Raw genomic sequence first — 27500 nt, 5'->3', positions numbered from 1 at the left:
AGAAATCCTGCGCACTTAAAAAAAAAACTTAGAAATACTCATCACTTAAAAAAAAAAAATCAAAAGTCTCCAACTCATTTCTCTTCATTCGCGAAAGATAGTTTTTTCTTTACCCCAGCTTCCGCTGACGCGCTGTGCATTTGCATAACAAAGAATTTTGTTCAGTAATTGTACCCTGATAGGAAGGCAAATGAGGTCATTCTGCAGCGCGGCCCTGCAGTCAGGCACAGGAGGATCCATCAGGCATTTCGCTGCAACATTTTGAACTCACCGTCATGAATGCAGAGCAACAATTGCAACATCAAGTATAGCAGTGAAAACTTTAGTACTAAAAATAGCCATTCTTATTATTATTATTATTATTATTATTATTATTTATTGAGAATATAGTAATACAAATATTGAAAACTATAGTACTACCAATTATTATTATCATTGTTATTGTTATTGTTATTGTTATTGTTATTGTTATTGTTATTATTATTATTATTATTATTATTATTATTATTATTATTATTATTATTATTATTATTGAGAATATAGTACTACAAATATGGAAAACTATAGTCCTACAAATTATTATTATTGTTATTATTATTATTATTATTATTATTATTATTATTATTATTCTTATTATTATTATTATTATTGAAACAAATCGCACAACAATTGCAATTATACATCATTATTATTATTAAAACTATAGTACTGCAAATAGTGATTTATTATTATTATTGAGTACTATAGTACTAAACATAGTCATTATTATTTATTTTCTAAAAACTATAGTACTACAAATAGCTATTATTATTATTATTATTATTATTATTATTATTATTATTATTAGTTATTATTATTATTATTATTATTAATTATTATTATCATTATTATTATTATTATTATTATTATTATTATTATTATTATTATTATTATTATTATTATTATTATTATTATTATTGAATTAAACAATCGCACACAAACTGTGCAATTATCATCATATATTATTATTTAAACTATAGTACTGCAAATAGTGATTATTATTATTATTGAGTACTATAAGTACTAAACATAGTCATTATTATTATTTCTAAAAACTATAGTACTACAAATAGCTTATTATTATTATTATTATTATTGATTATTATTAGTATTATTATTATTATTATTTATTATATTCATTATTATTAATTATTATTATTATTATTATTATTATTATTAGTTATTATTATTATTATACTGTCTTTAAACGACAATAACATTATCCATAACTTTCGAACAATGAGAGAAAACGAACTCCAAATTTGAAACGAAAACATTTTCCACAAATGAAATCCTTCCAGATGAAACCAACGTAGCGACTTCGCGACCCTGTGATCTTGACCAAGACCCCTTCACACTAAAAGCATCTTCCATAGGGGGGTCATTTTATCCCAAATACTGCATATTTCTGGAGGAAATACATGGAGTTATCTCACTTTGCATAACCTAATGGCCGTCCCAGTAACATTTCATCAGTCGAATTCCTTCCTCTAAAGGGTGGTCGATGGTCCATATGGGAATATTGAAGCAGACTCTATCAGAAATTATATTATTAATTGAGTAGTTACTTCTGCTTATTATTATTATTATTATTATTATTATTATTATTATTATTATTATTATTATTATTATTATTATTATTATTATTATTTAAGGTCTACAATCAATATACTGATGGATGCAGTAGTTTTATAAAATTTTACTACTGCTTCCATCAGTTTATTATTGTGGACCTTAAAGAACATTACTTGTGCCCTCATAATTGAGATTTCTATCTAATTATTATTATTATTATTATTATTATTATTATTATTATTATTATTATTATTATTATTAATATCATCATCGACGACCATGTGCTGTATGGCTATGTTATCCAAATTCTGTAAAACATTTCTTATCTCGGACAACAAACAGGAAGTTAAAATCTACAATAATACAAATTCTGAATTACTACTCCCCCAACAAGAACAAGACCAACAACGAAGTAGTTTGCAGGCTTACTCCCCGAGTAAGCGAAAATGGAAGCTTTTCAAATGTACCATTTGATTGTGTTAAGAACCTTAAGCGTCTCGAATTGACGAAATAAAAGTTTTTGCAAAGTAAATAGAGGCATATGCACGAAAGGATGAAATGATATAGAAGTATATATATTAGCATTTAAATGATTAATGTAACAGTGTATACAATCCCAAAGCTAGAACACCGACAGGGTCATTTCACAGAGTCTCTCTCTCTCTCTCTCTCTCTCTCTCTCTCTCTCTCTCTCTAAAAAGATATGACACAATCATATGAATTAATATTCAAGTGAATCATCGGAGTATATTTCCAAAACCTAGAACACCAACAGAGAGTACATCTCTCTCTCTCTCTCTCTCTCTCTCTCTCTCTCTCTCCTCTCTCTCTCTAATAAGATATGACACAATCATATAAATCTATATTTCCTAAAACTGGAACACCAAGAGAGGGGTCTCTCTCAGATAAGTGAGCACACGAGGTCTCCTCGGTTGGACTAACAAGTCTTTGAGACATCCTAACCCTTGTAACTCCTTGTAACTCACTCTCTCTCTCTCTCTCTCTCTCTCTCTCTCTCTCTCTCAAGAGATACGACACAATCAAATGAATCTATATTTCCTAAAACTAGAACGACAACAAAGGGGTCTCTCTCAGATAAGTGAGCGCACACGATGTCTCCTCGGATGGTCCTTATAACTCTCTCTCTCTCTCTCTCTCTCTCTCTCTCTCTCTGCATCGCTTCCTCCCCGCAAAGACATTACTCATAGCAGGAGCCACAGTTTTCCTCAGCTGATGTCCATTATATCGCACTTAACTGGTAATTACGGCAATATTTGTGTGGGTATGTTCAGAAACTGACTGTTCGGGCAGTAAAGCCGATTTATGGTTATCTTCTGCAGCAAGGACGTGAAGAGAGAGAGAAAGAGAATGGACGCCCTCTGCGATGGTTATATGGTTTTCGCAGAGAGGACCACATATGCTTCTTTTCCAAGATATCTGCGAGAGAGAGAGAGAGAGAGAGAGAGAGAGAGAGAGAGAGAGAGAGAGAGAGAGCATGGCTGCCTTCTGCGAACTACATTTCCTTTTTCACAATACCTGAGAGAGAGAGAGAGAGCATGGCTGCCTTCTGCGAACTACATTTCCTTTTTCACAATACCTGAGAGAGAGAGAGAGAGAGAGAGAGAAATAATTATTCATTCAAGCCCACTTTGGAAATCGGTGACCGGAACCAGTGCCAGGTGAACAGTGCCAATAGTCTGAATGTGCATTCTTCAACTTTTTTATTAATGTATTCAATTTTCCTTAATATTATCTTACGTAACTGCCTTCCTTTTCATGAGCCAGTAAAACTGTTTCTATGCACTGGGTACACAAGAGGACTCAATCAATGTCCAGAAAAATGAATCGGTATCAAGAGGAATCAATCAGTTTCAAGAGGAATAAATCGGTTTTAAGAGGAATACCTCAGTTTCAAGAGGAATAAATCAGTTTCAAGAGGAATAAATTAGTTTTAAGAGGAATGAATCGGTTCCAAGAGGAATAAATCAGTTTCAAGAGGAATAAATCTGTTCCAAGAGGAATAAATCAGTTTCAAGAGGAATAAATCAGTTTCAAGAGGAATAAATCGGTTCCAAGAGGAATAACTCAGTTACAAGAGGAATAAATCAGTTTCAAGAGGAATAAATCAGTTTCAAGAGGAATAACTCAGTTTCAAGAGGAATAAATCAGTTTCAAGAGGAATAACTCAGTTTCAAGAGGAATAAATCAGTTTCAAGAGGAATAAATCAGTTTCAAGAGGAATGAATCGGTTCCAAGAGGAATAAATCAGTTCCAAGAGGAATAAATCAGTTTCAAGAGGAATGAATCGGTTCCAAGAGGAATAAATCAGTTCCAAGAGGAATAAATCAGTTCCAAGAGGAATGAATCGGTTTCAAGAGGAATAAATCGGTTTCAAGAGGAATAAATCAGTTTCAAGATGGAATCAAATCAGTTCCAAGAGGAATAAATCAGTTTCAAGAGGAATAAATCGGTTTCAAGAGGAATAACTCAGTTACAAGAGGAATAAATCAGTTCCAAGAGGAATAAATCAGTTTCAAGAGGAATAACTCAGTTACAAGAGGAATAAATCAGTTTCAAGAGGAATAAATCAGTTTCAAGAGGAATGAATCGGTTCCAAGAGGAATAAATCAGTTCCAAGAGGCAATAAATCAGTTCCAAGAGGAATAAACATCAGTTTCAAGAGGAAGAATCGGTTCCAAGAGGAATAAATCAGTTCCAAGAGGAATAAATCAGTTCAAGAGGAATAAATCAGTTTCAAGAGGAATGAATCGGTTTCCAAGAGGAATAATCAGTTCCAAGAGGAATAAATCAGTTCCAAGAGGAATAAATCAGTTTCAAGAGGAATGAATCGGTTCCAAGAGGAATAAATCAGTTTCAAGAGGAATAAATAAACAGTTCCAAGAGGAAATAAATCAGTTTTCAAGAGGAATGAATCGGTTCCAAGAGGAATATCAGTTCCAAGAGGAATAAATCAGTTTCAAGAGGAATAAATCAGTTTCAAGAGGAATGAATCGGTTTCCAAGAGGAATAAATCAGTTCCAAGAGGACATAAATCAGTTCCTAAGAGGAATAAATCAGTTTCAAGAGGAATGAATCGGTTCCAAGAGGAATAAATCAGTTCCAAGAGGAATAATCATGTTCAAGAGGAATAATCAGTTTTTCAAGAGGAATGAATCGGTTCCAAGAGGAATAAATCAGTTCCAACCAAGAGGAATAAATCAGTTTCAAGAGGAATGAATCGGTTCCAAGAGGAATAAATCAGTTTCAAGAGGAATAAATCGGTTTCAAGAGGAATGAATCAGTTTTCAGAGGAATAACTCAGTTACAAGAGGAATAACTCAGTTACAAGAGGAATAAATCAGTTCCAAGAGGAATAACTCAGTTACAAGAGGAATAACTCAGTTACAAGAGGAATAACTCAGTTACAAGAGGAATAAATCAGTTCCAAGAGGAATAACTCAGTTACAAGAGGAATAACTCAGTTACAAGAGGAATAACTCAGTTACAAGAGGAATAAATCAGTTTCAAGAGGAATAACTCAGTTACAAGAGAATAACTCCAGTTTACAAGAGGAATAATAAATCAGTTCCAAGAGGAATAACTCAGTTACAGAGGAATAACTCAGTTACAAGAGGAATAACTCAGTTACAAGAGGAATAAATCAGTTCCAAGAGGAATAACTCAGTTACAAGAGGAATAACTCAGTTACAAGAGGAATAACTCAGTTACAAGAGGAATAAATCAGTTTCAAGAGGAATAACTCAGTTACAAGAGGAATAACTCAGTTACAAGAGGAATAAATCAGTTCCAAGAGGAATAACTCAGTTACAAGAGGAATAAATCAGTTTCAAGAGGAATAAATCAGTTTCAAGAGGAATAAATCAGTTTCAAGAGGAATGAATCGGTTCCAAGAGGAATAAATCAGTTCCAAGAGGAATATATCAGTTCCAAGAGGAATGAATCGGTTCAAAGAGGAATAAATCAGTTCCAAGAGGAATAACTCAGTTACAAGAGGAATAACTCAGTTACAAGAGGAATAAATCAGTTTCAAGAGGAATAACTCAGTTACAAGAGGAATAACTCAGTTACAAGAGGAATAAATCAGTTCCAAGAGGAATGAATCGGTTCAAAGAGGAATAAATCAGTTCCAAGAGGAATAACTCAGTTACAAGAGGAATAACTCAGTTACAAGAGGAATAAATCAGTTTCAAGAGGAATAACTCAGTTACAAGAGGAATAAATCAGTTTCAAGAGGAATAAATCAGTTTCAAGAGGAATAAATCAGTTTCAAGAGGAATGAATCGGTTCCAAGAGGAATAAATCAGTTTCAAGAGGAATAAATCAGTCCAAGAGGAATAATCAGTTTTCAAGAGGAATAAATCAGTTTCAAGAGGAATAACTCAGTTTCAAGAGGAATAAATCAGTTTCAAGAGGAATGAATCGGTTCCAAGAGGAATAAATCAGTTCCAAGAGGAATAAATCAGTTCCAAGAGAATGGAATGAATCGGTTCAAAGAGGAATAAATCAGTTCCAAGAGGAATAACTCAGTTACAAGAGGAATAAATCAGTTTCAAGAGGAATAACTCAGTTACAAGAGGAATAACTCAGTTACAAGAGGAATAAATCAGTTCAAGAGGAATGAATCGGTTCAAAGAGGAATAAATCAGTTCCAAGAGGAAATAAACTCAGTTTACAAGAGGAATAACTCAGTTACCAGAGGAATAAATCATTGTTTCAAGAGGATAACTCAGTTACAAGGAGGAATAATCAGTTTCAAGAGGATAAATCAGTTTCAAGAGGAATGAATCGGTCCAAGAGGAATAAATCAGTTCCAAGAGGAATAAAATCAGTTCCAAGAGGAATAAATCCAGTTCCAAGAGGAATAAATCAGTTTCAAGAGGAATAATCAGTTTCAAGAGGCATAAATCGGTTTCAGAGGAATGAATCGGTTCCAAGAGGAATAAATCAGTTCCAAGAGGAATAAATCAGTTCCAAGAGGAATAAATCAGTTTCAAGAGGAATGAATCGGTTCCAAGAGGAATAAATCAGTTCCAAGAGGAATAAATCAGTTCCAAGAGGAATAAATCAGTTCCAAGAGGAATAAATCAGTTTCAAGAGGAATGAATCGGTTCCAAGAGGAATAAATCAGTTCCAAGAGGAATAAATCAGTTCCAAGAGGAATAAATCAGTTTCAAGAGGAATGAATCGGTTCCAAGAGGAATAAATCAGTTCCAAGAGGAATAACTCAGTTTCAAGAGGAATAAATCAGTTTCAAGAGGAATGAATCGGTTCCAAGAGGAATAAATCAGTTCCAAGAGGAATAAATCAGTTCCAAGAGGAATAAATCAGTTCCAAGAGGAATAACTCAGTTTAAAGAGGAATAACTCAGTTTCAAGAGGAATAAATCAGTTTCAAGAGGAATAAATCAGTTCCAAGAGGAATAAATCAGTTCCAAGAGGAATAAATCAGTTTCAAGAGGAATAAATCAGTTCCAGAGGAATAAATCAGTTTTTCAAGAGGAATAAATCAGTTTCAAGAGGAATAAATCAGTTTCAAGAGGAATAAATCAGTTTCAAGAGGAATATATCAGTTCCAAGAGGAATAAATCAGTTTCAAGAGGAATAAATCAGTTCCCAAGAGGATAAATCAGTTTCAGAGGAATGAATCGGTTTCCAAGAGGAATAAATCAGTTACAAGAGGAGGAATAAATCAGTTCCAAGAGGAATAAATCAGTTCCAAGAGGAAATAAATCAGTTCCAAGAGGAATAAAATCAGTTTCAAGAGGAATGAATCGGTTCAAGAGGAATAAATCAGTTCCAAGAGGATAAATCATTCCAAGAGGAAGTAAAATCAGTTCCAAGAGGAATAAATCAGTTCCAAGAGGAATAAATCAGTTCAAGAGGAAATAAATCAGTTTCAAGAGGAATGAATCGGTTCCAAGAGGAATAAATCAGTTCCAAGAGGAATAAATCGTTCCAAGAGGAATAAATCAGGTTTCAAGAGGAATAACTCAGTTTCAAGAGGAATAAATCAGTTTCAAGAGGAATAAATCAGTTTCAAGAGGAATAAATCAGTTCCAAGAGGAATAAATCAGTTCCAAGAGGAATAAATCAGTTCCAAGAGGAATAAATCAGTTCCAAGAGGAATAAATCAGTTTCAAGAGGAATAAATCAGTTTCAAGAGGAATGAATCGGTTTCAAGAGGAATGAATCGGTTCCAAGAGGAATAAATCAGTTCCAAGAGGAATAAATCAGTTCCAAGAGGAATAAATCAGTTTCAAGAGGAATGAATCGGTTCCAAGAGGAATAAATCAGTTCCAAGAGGAATAAATCAGTTCCAAGAGGAATAAATCAGTTCCAAGAGGAATAAATCAGTTTCAAGAGGAATGAATCGGTTCCAAGAGGAATAAATCAGTTCCAAGAGGAAGGAAATCAGTTCCAAGAGGAATGAATCAGTTTCAAGAGGAATAAATCAGTTCCAAGAGGAATAAATCAGTTTCAAGAGGAATAAATCAGTTTCAAGAGGAATGAATCGGTTCCAAGAGGAATAACTCAGTTTCAAGAGGAATAAATCAGTTTCAAGAGGAATAAATCAGTTCCAAGAGGAATAAATCAGTTCCAAGAGGAATAAATCAGTTCCAAGAGGAATAAATCAGTTCCAAGAGGAATAAATCAGTTTCAAGAGGAATAAATCAGTTTCAAGAGGAATGAATCGGTTCCAAGAGGAATAAATCAGTTCCAAGAGGAATAAATCAGTTCCAAGAGGAATAAATCAGTTCCAAGAGGAATAAATCAGTTTCAAGAGGAATAAATCAGTTTCAAGAGGAATAAATCAGTTCCAAGAGGAATAAATCAGTTTCAAGAGGAATATCAGTTTCAAGAGGAATAAATCAGTTCAAGAGGAATAAAATCAGTTCCTACCAAAAGAGGAATAAATCAGTTCCAAGAGGAATAAATCAGTTTCAAGAGGAATAACTCAGTTTCAAGAGGAATAAATCAGTTTCAAGAGGAATAAATCAGTTTCAAGAGGAATGAATCAGTTCCAAGAGGAATAAATCAGTTCCAAGAGGAATGAATCAGTTCCAAGAGGAATAAATCAGTTTCAAGAGGAATGAATCAGTTCCAAGAGGAATAAATCAGTTCCAAGAGGAATAAATCAGTTCCAAGAGGAATAAATCATTTCCAAGAGGAATAAATCAGTTTCAAGAGGAATGAATCAGTTCCAAGAGGAATAAATCAGTTCCAAGAGGAATAAATCAGTTCCAAGAGGAATAAATCAGTTTCAAGAGGAATGAATCGGTTCCAAGAGGAATAAATCAGTTCCAAGAGGAATAAATCAGTTTTAAGAGGAATAATCAGTTTTCAAGAGGAATGAATCGGTTCCAACGAGGAATAAATCAGTTCCAAGAGGAATAAATCAGTTCCAAGAGGAATAAATCAGTTTCAAGAGGATGAATCGGTTACAAGAGGAATAAATCAGTTCAAGAGGAATAAATCAGTTTCAAGAGGAATAAATCAGTTTCAAGAGGAATGAATCGGTTCCAAGAGGAATAAATCAGTTTCAAGAGGAATGAATCGGTTACAAGAGGAATAAATCAGTTTCAAGAGGAATAAATCAGTTTCAAGAGGAATAAATCAGTTTCAAGAGGAATGAATCGGTTCCAAGAGGAATAAATCAGTTTCAAGAGGAATAAATCAGTTTCAAGAGGAATAAATCAGTTTCAAGAGGAATAAATCAGTTTCAAGAGGAATAAATCAGTTTCAAGAGGAATAAATCAGTTTCAAGAGGAATGAATCGGTTCCAAGAGGAATAAATCAGTTTCAAGAGGAATAAATCGGTTTCAAGAGGAATAAATCAGTTTCAAGAGGAATAAATCAGTTTCAAGAGGAATAACTCAGTTACAAGAGGAATAAATCAGTTTCAAGAGGAATAAATCAGTTACAAGAGGAATAAATCAGTTTCAAGAGGAATAAATCAGTTACAAGAGGAATAAATCAGTTACAAGAGGAATAAATCAGTTTCAAGAGGAATAAATCAGTTCCAAGAGGAATAAATCAGTTTCAAGAGGAATGAATCGGTTCCAAGAGGAATAAATCAGTTTCAAGAGGAATAAATCGGTTTCAAGAGGAATGAATCAGTTTTCAGAGGAATAAATCAGTTCCAAGAGGAATAAATCAGTTTCAAGAGGAATAAATCAGTTCCAAGAGGAATAACTCAGTTACAAGAGGAATAAATCATTTTCAAGAGGAATAACTCAGTTACAAGAGGAATAAATCAGTTTCAAGAGGAATAAATCAGTTTCAAGAGGAATAAATCAGTTTCAAGAGGAATGAATCGGTTCCAAGAGGAATAAATCAGTTCCAAGAGGAATAAATCAGTTCCAAGAGGAATAAATCAGTTTCAAGAGGAATGAATCGGTTCCAAGAAGGAAATAAACAATCGTTTTCAAGAGGAATAAATCGGTTTCAAGAGGAATAAAATCAGTTTCCAACGAGGAATAAATCAGTTTCAAGAGGAATAACTCAGTTACAAGAGGAATAAATCAGTTCAAGAGGTAATAACTCAGTTACAAGAGGAATAAATCAGTTTCAAGAGGAATAAAACTCAGTTACAAGAGGAATAAAAATCAGTTACAAGAGGAATAAATCAGTTTCAAGAGGATAAATCAGTTTCAAGAGGAATGAATCGGTTCCAAGAGGAATAAATCAGTTCAAGAGGAATAAATCAGTTTCAAGAGGAATGAATCGGTTGGTTCCAAGAGGAATAAATCGAGTTTCAAGTAGGAATAAATCGGTTTCAAGAGGAATGAATTCATCGTTTTCCGAGAGGAACTCAGTTACAAGAGGAATAATCAGTTTCAAGAGGAATAACTCAGTTACAAGAGGAATAAATCAGTTTCAAGAGGAATAACTCAGTTACAAGAGGAATAAATCAGTTTCAAGAGGAATAACTCAGTTCCAAGAGGAATAAATCAGTTTCAAGAGGAATAAATCAATATCAACAAGAATCAATCAGTCTTAATGTTTCATTATTTATGCGCTTCTGCGACTAAAGCTCAGGTGTTTGGTTTGTGCGTCTAATAATCTTGTATTAAAGGAATAGAATTTTAAACGTCCCGAAGAAATCTGAAATTAAACTCCTAAAATACGTGTAGTAGTAGATTCACATCAACCGTGCATTTGATGTCTAGGCCAGCCCCTTACGATGCTCCTGATTGGCTGTTGATAAGCCTATCACAGGGCTGGAAACTCTCATCTCTCTTGAGAGTTAACATAGGCAGAATGTATATTCCATCTCTCCGGAGGGATACTTTTGAAAGACGTATCCCTCATGAGAGGAGGAACATAGATCATCCCCCATGTAACTCTCGAGAGAGACTGAGAGTTTCCAGCCCAGTGATTGGTTTATCAATAACCAACCAAGAGCGTCGTAATGCACGTTTGATGTGAGTACTATAGCTGTGAGACTGTAGAGAATAACTCGATTTTCCCGCCATTTTTCTCCTCGCTGTTCTTTACAGTCCTTCCAAAAAAGGCAATGGAGGAAAAAGGACGGGAGATGGGGAATCCTTTTTTGTCGGGGTTGAGCGGGGGAGGGAAGGGGAAAGAGGGAAGGGAGGGGTGGGGAATTAGCGGACGAGCAGTCTATAGGTTTAGCCGGATATTACTTTTCTGTGGCATTTCACTTAAATAACCCAGCCAGATCTCTTTTTAAGGGAAAGTGAATAAAGGCAGAGAGAGAGAGAGAGAGAGATAGAGAAAGAGAGAGAGAGAGAGAGCGCTAGTTGCATAACTTGAAAATTTTATCCCACGATTTTTCTAAATGCTAATATTAACCCCTAATCCAATGACTGCAATTTTATCTGATATTCAATATAATAATTTTTCTTATTCATCGACCGACACCTATTTATAGGGTAAAGAAAAAAATAGTAATCCCCAAATAAAAATCAAACCCTGATTTAGAACACGATACATGAAATGCTACAAAATAAAATGTTATCGAATAAATACGGATAAAGTGTAGTATAGTCCAGGCCGCATATTTTCCGCGTCCTTCTCTTCTCCCAGAATCCAAATCAACTGGAAAAAAATCATAGTTAAATCTTAGCGAAGAAGAAAAAGAAGAGAGAAGAGAGAGAGAGAGAAGAAAAAAAGGGAACAAACTTTGCAGTGGCGTAAGGATGTGATTCAGTTACGTTCGATTCCACTGGATGGATTCAGGGGTAAAAACCTTCCCTTAAAGCAGTATATATATATATATATATATACCATATATATATATATTATATATATATATATATATATATATATATATATAATATATATATATATATATATATATATATATAATACTCGATATATAAAATATACCCCCACATATATATATATATAATATCTATATATATAGATATATATATATATATATACTATAAAACTCGCCCCCAATAAATCTTTTTTTTTTATCTTTACAGAGGATAAAAATGTTTGTAATGAATGTTTCAATATTCATTTCGTATAATTTTGAAATAAATGAAAAACTAAATACGTAAAGAATTAAAAACTTAATAAGTACAAAATTAAAACTTGAATTTTGTGTTGCTCTTAAATTTTTCAGCCTGAATATTTTTGTGGGAAAATTTTCCTGCGTTGAATATATTTTGGGGGTTTTTCAAAATCACTCGAATATTTTGGGGGGAATTTTTCTTGCATTGACTACTTTTGAGGGGAAAATTTTCCTGCCTTGAATATTTTTGGGGGGAAATTTTCCTGCCTTGAATATTTTTGGGGGGAAATTTTCCTGCCTTGAATATTTTTGTGGGAAAATTTTCCTGCGTTGAATATATTTGGGGGAAAATTTTCATACCTCGAATATTTTGGGGGGAATTTTTCTTGCATTGAATACTTTTGAGGGGAAAATTTTCCTGCCTTGAATATTTTTGGGGGGAAATTTTCCTGCCTTGAATATTTTTGGGGGGAAATTTTCCTGCCTTGAATATTTTTGGGGGGAAATTTTCCTGCCTTGAATACTTTTGTGGGAAAATTTTCCTGCGTTGAATATATTTGGGGGAAAATTTTCCTGCCTTGAATATTTTTTGGGGGAAATTTTCCTCCCTTGAATATTTTGGGGGGAAATGTTCCTGCCTTGAATATTTTTGTGGGAAAATTTTCCTGCCTTGAATATTTTTGTGGGAAAATTTTCCTGCCTTGAATATATTTGGGGGAAAATTTTCCCGCCTTGAATATTTTTGTGGGAAAATTTCCCTGCCTTGAATATTTTGGGGGGGGGAAATTTTCCTGCCTTGAATATTTTTTGGGGGAAATTTTCCTGCCTTGAATATTTTTGTGGGAAAATTTTCCTGCCTTGAATATATTTGGGGGAAAATTTTCCTGCCTCGAATATTTTGGGGGGAATTTTTCCTGCATTGAATAATTTTGAGGGGAAATTTTCCTGCCTTGAATATTTTAGTGGGAAAATTTTCCTGCCTTGAATGTTTTTGTGGGAAAATTTTCCTGCCTTGAATATTTTTTGGGGGAAATTTTCCTGCCTCGAATATTTTGGGGGGAATTTTTCCTGCATTGAACACTTTTGAGGGGAAAATTTTCCTGCCTTGAATATTTTTGGGGGAAAATTTTCCTGCGTTGAATATATTTGGGGGAAAATTTTCCTGCCTCGAATATTTTGGGGGGAATTTTTCCTGCCTCGAATATTTTCGTGGGAAAATGTTCCTGCCTTGAATATTTTTGTGGGAAAATTTTCCTGCCTTGAATATATTTGCAGGAAAATTTTCCTGCCTCAAATATTTTGGGGGGAATTTTTCCTGTATTGAATACTTTTGAGGGGAAAATTTTCCTGCCTTGAATATTTTTGTGGGAAAATTTCCCTGCCTTGAATATATTTGGGGGAAAATTTTCCTCCCTTGAATGTTTTTGGGGGAAAATTTTCCTGCCTTGAATATTTTTGAAGGAAAATTTTCCTGCCTTGAATATATTTGGGGGAAAATTTTCCTGCCTCGAATATTCTGGGGGGAATTTTTCCTGCCTTGAATATTTTCGTGGGAAAATTTTCCTACCTTGAATATTTTTGTGGGAAAATTTTCCTGCCTTGAATATTTTTGTGGGAAAATTTTCTTGCCTTGAATATTTTTGTGGGAAAATTTTCCTGCCTTGAATATTTTTGTGGGAAAATTTTCCTGCCTTGAATATATTTGGGGGAAAATTTTCCTGCCTTGAATATTTTTGTGGGAAAATTTCCCTGCCTTGAATATTTTTTGGGGGGAAATTTTCCTGCCTTGAATATTTTTGTGGGAAAATTTTCCTGCCTTGAATATTTTTGTCGGAAAATTTTCCTGCCTTGAATATTTTTGGGGGAAAATTTTCCTGTCTCGAATATTTTGGGGGGAATTTTTCCTGCCTTGAATATTTTCGTGGGAAAATTTCCCTGCCTTGAATATTTTTGGGGGGAAATTTTCCTGCCTTGAATATTTTTGTGGGAAAATTTTCCTGCCTTGAATATTTTTGTGGGAAAATTTTCCTGCCTTGAATATTTTTGTGGGAAAATTTTCCTGCCTTGAATATTTTTGTGGGAAAATTTTCCTGCCTTGAATATATTTGGGGGAAAATTTTCCTACCTCGAATATTTTGGGGCGAATTTTTCCTGCCTTGAATACTTTTGAAGGGAAAATTTTCCTGCCTTGAATATTTTTGTGGGAAAATTTTCCTGCCTTGAATATATTTGTGGGAAAATTTACCTGCCTTGAATATTTTTGTGGGAAAATTTTCCTGCCTTGAATATTTTTGTGGGAAAATTTTCCTGCCTTGAATATTTTTGTGGGAAAATTTTCCTGCCTTGAATATTTTTGTGGGAAAATTTTCCTGCCTTGAATATTTTTGTGGGAAAATTTTCCTCCCTTGAATGTTTTTGGGGGGAAATTTTCCTGCCTTGAATATTTTTGTGGGAAAATTTTCCTGCCTTGAATATATTTGGGGGAAAATTTTCCTGCCTTGAATATTTTTTGAGGGAAACTTTCCTGCCTTGAATATTTTTGTGGGAAAATTTTCCTGCCTTGAATATTTTTGTGGGAAAATTTTCCTACCTTGAATATATTTGGGGGAAAATTTTCCTACCTCGAATATTTTGGGGCGAATTTTTCCTGCATTGAATACTTTTGAGGGGAAAATTTTCCTGCCTTGAATATTTTTGTGGGAAAATTTTCCTGCCTTGAATAATATTTGTTTGAAGAAAATTTCCTGCCTTGAATATTTTTGTGGAAAAGTTTTCCTGCCTTGAATATTTTTGTGGGAAAATTTTCCTGCCTTGAATATTTTTTTGGTGGGAAAATTTTTTTCCTGCCTTGATATTTTTGTGGGAAAATTTTCCTGCCTTGAATGTTTTTTGGGGGAAATTTTCCTGCCTTGAATATTTTTGTGGGAAAATTTTCCTGCCTTGAATATATTTGGGGGAAAATTTTCCTGCCTTGAATATTTTTTGGGGGAAACTTTCCTGCCTTGAATATTTTTGTGGGAAAATTTTCCTGCCTTGAATATTTTTGTGGGAAAATTTTCCTACCTTGAATATTTTTGTGGGAAAATTTTCCTGCCTTGAATATTTTTGTGGGAAAATTTTCCTGCCGCCTTGAATATTTTTGTGGGAAAATTTTCCTCCCTTGAATGTTTTTTGGGGGGAAATTTTCCTGCCTTGAATATTTTTGTGGGAAAATTTTCCTGCCTTGAATATATTTGGGGGAAAATTTTCCTGCCTTGAATATTTTTGTGGGAAGATTTTCCTGCCTTGAATATTTTTGTGGGAAAATTTTCCTGCCTTGAATATTTTTGTGGGAAAATTTTCCTGCCTTGAATATTTTTGGGGGGAAATTTTCCTGCATTGAAAATACTTTTGTGGCGAAAGATTTCCTGCCTTGAATACCTTGGGGAAAATTTTCCTGCCTTAAATATTTTTGGGGCAAAATTTTCCTACCTTGAATATTTTTGGGGCAAAATTTCCTGACTTGAATTATTTTTGGAGAAAATTTTCCAGCCTATATTTTGGGGAAAATTTTCCTGCCTATATTCTGGGGAAAATTTTCCCCGCCTTGAATATTTTGGGGGGAAATTTTCCTGTCTTGAATATTTTTGGGGGAAAATTTTCCTGCCTTGAATATTTTGTGGGAAAATTGTCCCGCCTTGAATACTTTGGGGGGAACATTTACCTGCCTTGAATATTTGGGTGGGTGGGGGGAATTTTTTTCTTCCTTTAATGTTTTTTGGGGGAAAATCTATCTTGAACCTTTTTTTTCAGTTATACATCTTTTACGAAGCAAAATTTTTATGTAACTGAACATTTCATGCTTTTAGAAATTAATAAAAAAAATGTAAATAAGTAAAAAAAAAAAAAAAAGCTCCATGAATTCTATTTTACGTTTTCCCTGGACCAAATTTGTTTCATAGACATCTGATACTTCAGTAAATACCTTTGCAAAAAAAATAAGTTTAAATTTTTTTACGAAGCAATAGTTATCTCTAACTATTGCTTATCTCTAACGAATCTTTTTGAAATAAATAAAAAAAAAACTAAATCAACAAAAATCCCTTTGAATTTCATTTTATTCTAATCTGTTTCGTAGATATCTAATATTCTATTCAATTCCTTTTGGAAAAATATTCTCTTGTCTGCGAAAAACCTTTTTTCGCCTTTTTTTAAGTGGTTTTAGTTGCGTTACAGGTTTTTCCCCTTCCCTTCACATTTGCGAAGAAAAAAATCAAATACGATTTATGCATTTTTTCATTTGTCTTCCCATAAAAATTAAATAGGTTAAAATAAAATTTTACTTTTACACTTTTTTATATTTTATATTTTATTAGAAATACTTTTTCTCTACTGTTTAACATACACATTACTTACTTTTCACAGTTTCATTCTGATGAATGAGTCATAAATATCCTATCCTAAAATTCCTGGCATCTTTAACACAACGCTTAGCGCCTTTTTCAGACTTTTTTTAGGGTTTTCCATAGACAACAAAGTAGTTTGTAGGCTTACTCCCCGAGTAAGTAAAAATCAGATAAATTAAAGGAGACCGCCGCACGACGATTTCATTTATTAAAATATTTTTTTGACTGAAGAATGTAGAAAAAGGGTGTACATAGTGCAATGCTGGTGAGATCATCTGAGAAATCTACCGAAATAATGCGAATTATACCGTCTTTTGTTTATATATTTACTTCCACCCCCAAGTGACTGGTGCCAAACATTGCTTAAACTACGTAGGGCGCCGTGCTTAGTACCAGCTCCTCGGAATTCAAGGAAAATTTTAAAAAAAGGCAAATTTCTCATTATCTCTGTAAACTTCTCAGGTGATCTCAAGTAAAAAAAAAAAAAAAAAAAAAAAAAAAAAAAAAAAAAAAAAAAAAAAGAAGTAAATTTCGCATTATCTCTGTAAACTTCTCAAGTGATCTCATTGGTATTGAATGATATTCACCTGTTTCAATATTCTCTAGTCAAAAATTATATTAGAAAACGATGTGCGGCCTTCTCCTTTACATTGATCAAAGATCGACCCTGAACTATCTCCAAATTACGACCTGTCCTCATCTATCAACAACAATTATTAAGCTTTTTCCGTTTTTAAGTTTTTACTTCGATGGATACTTGAATGTTTAATCAGACTTGACAAGAAGAATCTAGTAGATTCTAGAAATCTCTCGTTTTCTCTATATATTTTTTATATAGATTTGCACTTACATCTTTGTGAATTCCTTCAACCAGAGTCACATTTTTTACCTTCAATACATAAACGAAAAAAGATAACTTCTGAGCACCAATCAGCAAACACCTCACCAGAGGAGATAAGAACCTTCACTAAAAATCACATTCCTGCCTTAGACAAATATTTTTAAAACAAGTTTTAACCTAAAAAAATAAAAAAGATACTATCAGAGAACCAGCCAGCAGACACCACACGAGAGGAGATAAAAACCTTCACTAAAAATCAAAACATTTTTACCTAAAAAAAAAAAACTTTCCGAGCACCAATCTCCAGGAACCAGACGGAAGGAGGTCAAAAACTCAAAGAGATTTATTTCCTACCCAATTGCAGCCTTCCCCGGAGACAAACGATACAGGGCCAAAGGTCAACGGCGATTAATACCCGCCATTAAGCATCCAGGACGGCAAACAAACAAACGAACCAACGCACGCACGAACGACACGGATGACAAAGTTGTAAAAAACGGGTCTGGATATATGTCACGTGGAATGCTTTTAATGGCGTTTATCAACTGATGAAAGAATGATTCCGCTTCGCAAACGATTTCAAGTAACTCTATAATCACACACACACACACACATACACACACATATATATATATATATATATATATATATATATATATATATAATATATATATATATATATATATATTATATATATGTGTGTGTGTGTGTGTGTGTGTGTGTGTGTATGTATGTATATACACCCACATCCTCTCAAATTACCTTCATCTCCTTGATAGCACAACCATCGTCAATCTCTCTCTCTCTCTCTCTCTCTCTCTCTCTCTCTCTCTCTCTCTCTCTCTCAGCGCAATTGCAAACGGGACCATTTACGAAGCTATACATCGCAGGATCCCTTTGGACTGCCAACAAGCAAAATAGGATGCCCCCTCCTCGATGAAGAAAAGGATATTACAGGAAATAACCAGATACAAACCATTTTGATGTACCATTTCCCGTAATGGATGGGGGAACTATTTCTCTTCTTCTATGGGAATGCGACATGTGCAGGCAGAGAGGAACCCGTGGATATATATCTTAAAAGTAGAGGATGATGTGAGATTGACAAAATCCAGGAATGAAGAGGACGTCAGAATTTTAGAATCTATATTGATCAGAATAAATAAATAAGCTAGCTTAGAACTTTGGTGGTAGCTCATTTCATTTGTACAGGCAATGTAAGCATGTTTTTTATCATCATGTATATACTTATATATATATATATATATATATATATATATATATATATTAATATATATATATATATATATATATATATATATATATATATATATATATATACTATATAAGGGCCTCGAGTCGAAAGATCTCGCAGGCACACTCCTTCGTGGCTTCTACCTTTATTTATATAATATTCATCACGTTCCAAATTTTCGTGATTCAGTTACACACACACACACACACACACACCACACATATATATATTTGTATTATATACATATATATATTATTATATATATATATATATGTGTGTGTGTGTGTGTGTGTGAGTGTGTGTATGTGTGTAGCCTATGTGTGTGTGTGTATATTATATATATATATATATATATATATATATATATATATATATATATATATATATATATATGTATATATATATATATATATAATTTGTCGTGTGTGTTACTGTGGAGAATTAAATATTTCATTGCCCTGAAACCATGAAATGCACAGCCTATCAAGCAAACGCAATTCTTTAAACCTTCCCTGCAGCCATCGTTAAATTACGGCCGTTGTCAGAGAACAAACACCACTCCCCCCCTACCCCCCCACCCACCCACACACACACACACATGAGACCCCTGATTAAGAGGGGTCCTGTGGACCCAGGCAGAATTCCGGCCCAAAAACACGCCCCTCTCTAAATTTCATTTTCATTAAAACTGCATCTCTGTGTGTGACCCGAGCAGAGAGACGAAAACATTGGGGTCATATTTATCAAGTGACGTCGCTGGTCCTCCCCACCTCCCCCTCCCCCCTCCCCCTCCCCTCCCACCCCCCCCCTCCCCCTCCCCCGCCAGTTCGTGAAACTCTGCTTCCGGAGAGTCCTGCAGGATGGGAATTCTAATGAATAGTTACTGTGTAGGATGCTGGTTCCTGCTCAGTTGGGGAATCCTTGTTATTTCTTTTAGATGGCAATTCGAGATGAAGTCGTTAATTTGGAATAAAATAGGATTAGGCCAAAGACCAAGCGCTGGGACCTATGAAGTCATTCAGCGCTGAAAGGGAAATTGCGAGGAAAGAAAGTTCGGAAAGCGTAATAGGAAGAAAACCTCAGAGCAGTTGCGCTATGAAACAATTGGTAAGAGAGGGTGGAAAGTAAGATTGGAGGAAGAATATGGAGAGAGGTACAGTAAAATGAATGAAATGGGTTCCAGCTAGTGGCCGAAGGGACGCTGCGAAGAACCTTGAAGTAATGCCTACATGCACTGCGTGAGGTGCACGGATGGCACTACCCCTCTACGGTGGATGTCCTCGTGTACTATACTCTGTTTTTTTCCATCTATCCATCCGCCTGTGGTGTATGCGTATGGTAACACTGCAGCCCGGGCTTTAGATAGTTACATTCAGCTTACATTCAACACTAATAATAACCCTATTTCGAATATTAACGGTGTGATTCTCATACAATAAATTATTAAAACACTTTTCAGTTGGAAATGTACACCCAGATATCCTTTTATTTACCTAAAACTTACACATAGCGTAACTATTTAAAGCCCGGGACGCAGTGCTACCATGCGTAAACACCACAGGCGGATGGACAGATGGAAAAAAACAGAGTATAGTTATCCCACTGGTTACCAATTTCATCGTTATATCTCGTTTTCCGAAACATAATGTCGTTGCAGTCGTGGGATGGTATCCGGATCGGGTATAGTGTCAGGATGCCCGGTTAAGATGTCACCTCTCTACATTGTATTCAATAAGTTTATCGTGTGCAATTTTGCATTCTTCATATTTTTAACAAGTCCATTTTTCTCCTAGCAATATTTTATTCTTTATTCATTTTTGTTTTTTTGTGTTTTACAAATGGCCATATGCACTCCAAGCTCAAATATATGGAAATCTTGAGCGTCCATTACTTATTGATTTGGTTACTTTGTAAATCAAATTTCAAGCGTTTCTTTCATGAAAAAAAGAAATCCGCCATCTTTCAAAACGCCCACTAAGATCATTATTAATAACAGCGTCTTCGAGCAATATACCATTACACATTTCAGAAATAATTCCCTCAGACAATTGCCTAACGCAAATGCATATTGAGCAGAAGCCGACCGCATAACCTTCCTTAATATAGAAGCATAATCCTGCAGTAGTGTTCGCTAATGCCTCTTGGCAGTCCTGAGCACTTCGAAGGACATCAAATCCTGGCTGGATGAAGCCCCGAATGTTCGTTTCCTTCCTCCTCCTCCTCCTCCTCCTTCTCCTCCTCCTCCCCCTCTTGCGTCAATTTGCCTCTGCAAGATAATGCAACAGCTCTGATGACAATGTCGTTTTGAAAGGTTTTTTACGAAGTAGTGGTATGATACGCGTACGAATAATAGACACATGGAAGCTCTCGCAGATACAAGCACTGAGACGGAACGATAATTTTAAGTATATTAAGTCTCTAATTATGTCAATAATAATCAGAGATTTAATTGCCGTTGTTGAAGGAATGATATGTAGTAAAAATTCAGAATATACAAGCTAGCAGGACAGTACATACGTACCAGTACTCTGAAGATGGCTTAGGTAGCAATCAAGACGACACTGGTCATTTCTTCCTTATTGGTGTGTGATATATAAAATCACGTTCAAGAGTGATTATTGATATAAATAAAAGTATATTTAGCATAAATAACGAAACAAAAAAACTTATATTGCATACTTCTCTGAGCAAGTAAAAGATAATTTAACCAAACGGTTCATCAATCAGTGACACTGAAAAGCTTTACCGTTTCCTTTATGTTTTGGAATCAGAATTGGAAAGTTAAAATTTAGGCCAAATGCCAAGCTCTGGGAGCTAAGAGATCATTCAGCGCTGAAAATAATGCTGAAACAATTGTTAGGCGAGGGCGGAAAGTAAGATGAAAGTAAGATAACATGAACGGAGGTGTAGTAAAACGAATGAAAGGGGGTTACAGCTATAGCAGATTCACATCAACCGTGCATCTGATGTCTAAGTGAACTAAAAGTCCCATACCACCCTAAGAGGAGCTTTGTGTCTTGATGGTAACTACGTGTCACGACCAACTCATCTTGAAGTATCAAGAGCATCATCATCCAGCTACACGTTCCTCGTAATCATCTCCATCTATTCGCTTAAATACGACCTATTCAACTGGTCGATTAAGGCCCCATACATTAGAGGAACTGGATTATGCACAGCGAGATGTAAATTCGAACCCGAATATCTATGTTAATGCGAACGTCGCCATTGAATTGCAATGGAGGATGGATAATTCAATTGATTGATATAGACATTACGTCCTCACGAGCGTTTGTAAATGGCCGCTTACAAACGCGATTATTATAAGTCACAAAGGCGGGTACAGAAAAGGGCTATATTGGAAGTTATATTTGGATTTCTATTAATATTCACTAAGAATATCAAACGCTTTTGATCGAGTGTTCCGACGACACATTTCGGCTGAAATAGCTGTATTATACGAGAGAGAGAGAGAGAGAGAGAGAGAGAGAGAGAGAGAGAGAGAGAGAGAGAGAGAGAGATGTGACCATGCATAAAATGTAACTGCCAGATTAAAAAGTTATTTGAACTTGTAGGGAGACAAACACATGTTCCCCCTGTCTCCAAACAATGTTTTTCTCATCAGATTCAATTTGATGAAATTCATTTCACATATGTTGACAAAACTCTCCTGCCTCCAGATAATATCTGGTCAGTCCTCAGTCTATATTTATAGATAAAAATGATCTGCCTCAAAATAATATTTGATAAGTTTTCAGTCAACCCTCTGTATCAATATCCTTCTCATATATATAGATTCGGGCAAAACTATCTGGTTTTTCATATTTTTTTTTTCGTTTTCCTTCACAGCAGATATAAACACTGCATTACAAAAAACAGCATCAGGAGAAACTTCCGGGAAAAACTGTCACTTTATACTGAGGCAATTTTTCAGCCAAAAGTATCAGTTTATTCTAAGGCACTCTTTAAGCCAAAAGTGTCAGTTTATACTAAGGCACTCTTTAAGACAAAAGTGTCAGTTTATACTAGGCAGTTTTTAGCCAAAAGTATCAGTTTATACTAAGGCTCTTTAAGCCAAAAGTGTCAGTTTACTCTAAGGCACTTTTTACGCCAAAAGTGTCAGTTTATACTAAGGCACTTTTTAAGCCAAAAGTATCAGTTTATACTAAGGCTCTTTAAGCCAAAAGTGTCAGTTTACTCTAAGGCACTTTTTACGCCAAAAGTGTCAGTTTATACTAAGGCACTTTTTAGCCTAAACGTGTCAGTTTATTCTAAGGCACTTTTTGCGTCAAAAGCGTCAGTTTACACTAAAGCACTTTTTACGCCAAAAGTGTAATTTGATACTAAGGCACTTATAAGAAAAAAGTGAAATATATCTCCAGTACAACAGTAACCGAGACACCGAAATTGAAAGTCATTCAGGAAATAACCGACATCCATGAACTTTCCTATGTGAAAATCTGATACCCAAAAATAGCTGTTGTTTCGTCACAGTAAGAACAAAAATGTTTTCCGAAAGGTTTATTTTCAGTTCACGTCAAACTGTCTTAGAAAAAGTAACAAGGGGGAGGAGGTGGGGGGGGTTAAACTCCAGACAAGAGCCTCCTTCCCTGTACCTCGTCTTTAAAAAAAATCGCTGTGAGGTTATTTTTATCTTTATGTTTTAGTCTCCTGGAAAAAGTAACGGTCGAAGGGAGATTTCATCCCCTTCATAAAAAAAAAAAAAAAAAAAATAATCCTGATATGTCCCTGGCCCTCGTCTTGGAAAAAAAAGATGAAATAAATTGTGATTACATTCTTCGACCACTCCATTTCAGCTGGGTGTCTAGAAGACACATCTGTAATTCCCTGACGACGGCCAAATCAAAGCACCTCTCTCTCTCTCTCTCTCTCTCTCTCTCTCTCTCTCTCTCTCTCTCTCTCTCTGGTGGTTTGGCGTGTCTATTCTATCTAATTGTACATTCACTCTGACTGTTAGGGATAAAGCGAAGACTAATACATTCTCTCTCTCTCTCTCTCTCTCTCTCTCTCTCTCTCTCAGGTTAGATCTGTCCCTTAATCTTCTAATTGTACACCCACTCTCTTATCCTCAAAGAACTAGCTCTCTCTCTCTCTCTCTCTCTCTCTCTCTCACACACACACACACACACAGGTTAGATTTGTCCTTTAATCTTCTAATTGTATACCCACTCTCTCATCCTCAAGATACCAGCGAGGCCTATTTCATTCACTATTGAAATTTCTCTCTCTCTCTCTCTCTCTCTCTCTCAAAGACGACTAGAGAGCCTGAACCATGTATGCGTTGAAACACGACGAGTGCGAGGACAACTAAAAGAAACATTCAAAATACTGAAAGGCATAACAAAAGTAGACAATAACCTATTTACATTAAACGAAAACCAGAGAAGAAATAATGGATGGAAACTGGAACTGAAGGGATACAACACATCCTATTGTGGGAACTTCTTCACATACAAGATATGTAACACGTGGAATAAGCTGCCACCAGAAGTTGTAAACAGCAACAGTGTAGAAGAGTTTAAAAGAAAGTTAAACAATATCATTACGATACTGTGAACCCCTCAAGATGCGAGCAAGGATTATTTCATTCACCATTGAAATTTCTCTCTCTCTCTCTCTCTCTCTCTCTCTCTCTCTCTCTCTCTCTCTTGCAGAGAAAAGAGCCCGTTAGTTAAATTGACTCTGGCGATGACAGTGCTCCCCTGGGAGAATTCCACATTACCATACATATACCAGGGGAACCTGTTGACGTCATGGTCCCCAAAGGACCTTTTTTTTTTTTTTTTTTTTTTACCGCTAACAACCTTCGCAGGGAACCTCTATTGCTTCGCTCGACAGGCGCTGGGAAAAGCGCTTTCGGTTTTGTACTCTTTGAGAGAGAGAGAGAGGGAGAGTCTATATTCTTCCAAAATGGGGTAATGCTTTTGCAGCCTTAAAGACAAGAAAAGCGATGTTATTATTAAAGCACCTGTAGTGTTACACTTATGTGAGAGAGAGAGAGAGAGAGAGAGAGTCAATATTCACACGAAAAGACTGGCGTTTTTAAGTTCATGGCAAAAGCCTTCGTTTTAAAAAAACACTTGAGCGTTGTTCTCAAGCAGAGAGAGAGAGAGAGAGAGAGAGAGGAGTCAAGATTCATACGAAACAGTTTATGCTTTTGTTCCTTAGAGTTAATGAAAAAAAAACCTTCTCATTACCAAAGCACTTTAAGTCCTGTTCTTATGCAGAGAGAGAGAGAGAGAGAGAGAGAGAGAGAGAGAGAGAGAGAGAGAAGGTCAATATTCGTCCAAATGGGATGATGCTTTGGAGAGTTGAAGACAAAAAAAAAAAAAGTCTTGTTATTAACAAAGGCCTCCCAGTTTTGCACTCGTACAGAGAGAGAGAGAGAGAGAGAGTGAGTCACGCGAAAAGCGGGAAGCTTTTGCAGAGCTAATAACAGAAAAGCCTTCTTATTAACAGAACATGTCTAGTTTTTTCTCGTAAAGAGAGAGAGAGAGAGGCAGACAGACAGAATACCATGAAAAAGCTGATGCTTTTGTTCGCCAGCGCTAATGACCAAAATGTTTTCTTTTTAACAGATCACATTAAGTTTTGTACTCAAGCAGAGAGAGAGAGAGAGCGCGCGCATCAACATCCTTACAAAAAAATAAGCAATTTTCATAGCTAATATCAGGGAATGTTTTGATATTAACGAAAAAAAATTAAATATGCTAATTTGCACACAACAGAATACATAAAAAAAAATTAACTAGCATCAAATAACAACAAACATTTCCAAATTTCACTACAGATGTCTTCATGACTGATTAACCGAATGTCATAAAACCTTTCGTAAAGGACTTTCAGCCGAATTTATTATTTTTGTGTCCTTAATGCTTTTTGTTTTCTCTGGATCTGAAACTGCAATTCCAAACTATTTTTACGGTACTTTTTCGGAGATCAATGAACTGTACGCTATTAAAAAGTGACTGTACAGTCGCTCAAAAAAGAGAGAACACTGATATTTGCTACTTTTGTGACAAATCACTGATATTTACTGCGATCTGTGAAGTGAGGACAGTTCAACTCTTTTTTTTTTTTTAATGAAATAAAACTTTAGATTTTTAAGGCAATTGCCTACAACAATTGGATGAAGATTAAAACTAACTCGAAATCTAAATAAAAAAGAAAGTTGAAGGAGATGGACAGCTATGTAGGAAGACGCTGATGGAATCGGCTGAAAAATAAAACGCGGAGTGAGAACCGTTCGTGTAGCCTACAGCATGCATCCCTAGGCAAACTGTAAGCGACAATTCTTACAAGGGGATCGGTTTCTGTAGACCGGTGTCACAACAACATTGGTTATGTATAGGCAGCGAAGGGAGAGAGGGAGGGAGAGGGAGAGGAGGGAGGATGGAAAGGGAGGGAAGGAGAAGGTGGGGGCAGGTTGGTATGGAAGGAGGTTGGAGGGATGGGAGGGGGAGGGAGTGGAGGGGAAAGGGCGGGGGTTGGAGGGAGGGGGAGCTAAGGTTAAGGGAGCGAGGAAAGTGAGGGGGAGGAATAAGTTTCCAAGAGAAAAATCGCCATAGATGACAAATGGCGCTCTGCCTCCCGAAGGGCTTTTAGTTAATTGGCCGGATAACCGATGGACAATATTCATAACACAGTAGCAAAAATGCGCCGAAATTCGTGACATACTTCCGGCACACGAATGAATCCGAGCCTGATTTATCCTCGGTACAACGAAATGATTCACAATGACGCCCATTTCAGGAACGCCTCAGAGGCTCGGGAAAAATAGTTGACGTTCACCAAGTAGATGGAGTTAGTATGGCTGTAATTGTACCTATTTACTTGGGAGCTAATAAATCATCAATAACAATTTTCTTGCGTCACGCGTTTGTTAGGGAGCTTGCTATTTTCGGCATTGTCTCAAAATTATGAATCGTAGGCTAACAATGGCCAACCAAGAATTTCGTAACTAAAACAAACAAAGGTCCTATGAACGAGGCCATCAAAATATCCTTATGAACGAGGCCATCAAAACAACCCTTTGAACGAGGCCATCAAAACAACCCTATGAACGAGGCCATCAAAACAACCCTATGAACGAGGCCATCCAAATATCCTTATGCACGAGGCCATAAAAACACCCCTATGAACGAGGCCACCAAGAGGCCATCAAAACACCCTTATGAACGTGACCATCAATATACAACACTTCACAATCGAAAAAAGGCTGAATACGTGAACGGATAAGGAAACATTATGTCGAAATACGGAAGAAGTACGACGAGCAGGAAGATAAGAGACAGAGGGAGTGACGCAGGAAATAAAGGGGGAAGGTGATAAATGGAAACAAAAGTGACAAAGGGAGCGACAAAGGAGGGTCACGTGACAATTCATCAGCGTTAAATTTGGGGTTCGGGTGATTTATGGTGTTGACATCGGCGAGAGATAATTAATGATTTCGTTCCTTTAAATTCTATCGATTCGACGGTTAAGATATGCGTCTCGGGATGATTTTCTTTTGGCGTCATTCCCTCCCCTTTTTAAGGTAAGATGATTTATTCCAAATTAAAAGCAGCGACAGAGGGTCGCCATCTTTGATAAGAATGGCTGTGTGATGATGTGACGTCTTCCGAATTAATATTATTCGCACAAAGCGTGAGTTTGCAAGACCCCCAACCAACCCGGGATGAATGACTTCTCTTTCATAGATATTTAGTTAATATTCATAAGTAAATTATGATCTATATTTCTTGGTGATAAGGTTAACCATTAGGAAGACGCATAACATGAACATGCACCATCTGCTGCAACTTTGCACAGCCAACATTATTCAAGTTTCCACACAAATGACGTCATGGAAGATTGTTTAAAGAAAATATAAAAATAT

Source organism: Macrobrachium nipponense, chromosome 18 (genome assembly GCF_015104395.2).
Source record: "Macrobrachium nipponense isolate FS-2020 chromosome 18, ASM1510439v2, whole genome shotgun sequence".
NCBI lineage: Eukaryota > Metazoa > Arthropoda > Malacostraca > Decapoda > Palaemonidae > Macrobrachium > Macrobrachium nipponense.
The sequence above is the reverse complement of the archived record's forward strand: the minus strand, read 5'-3'. Positions refer to the sequence as shown.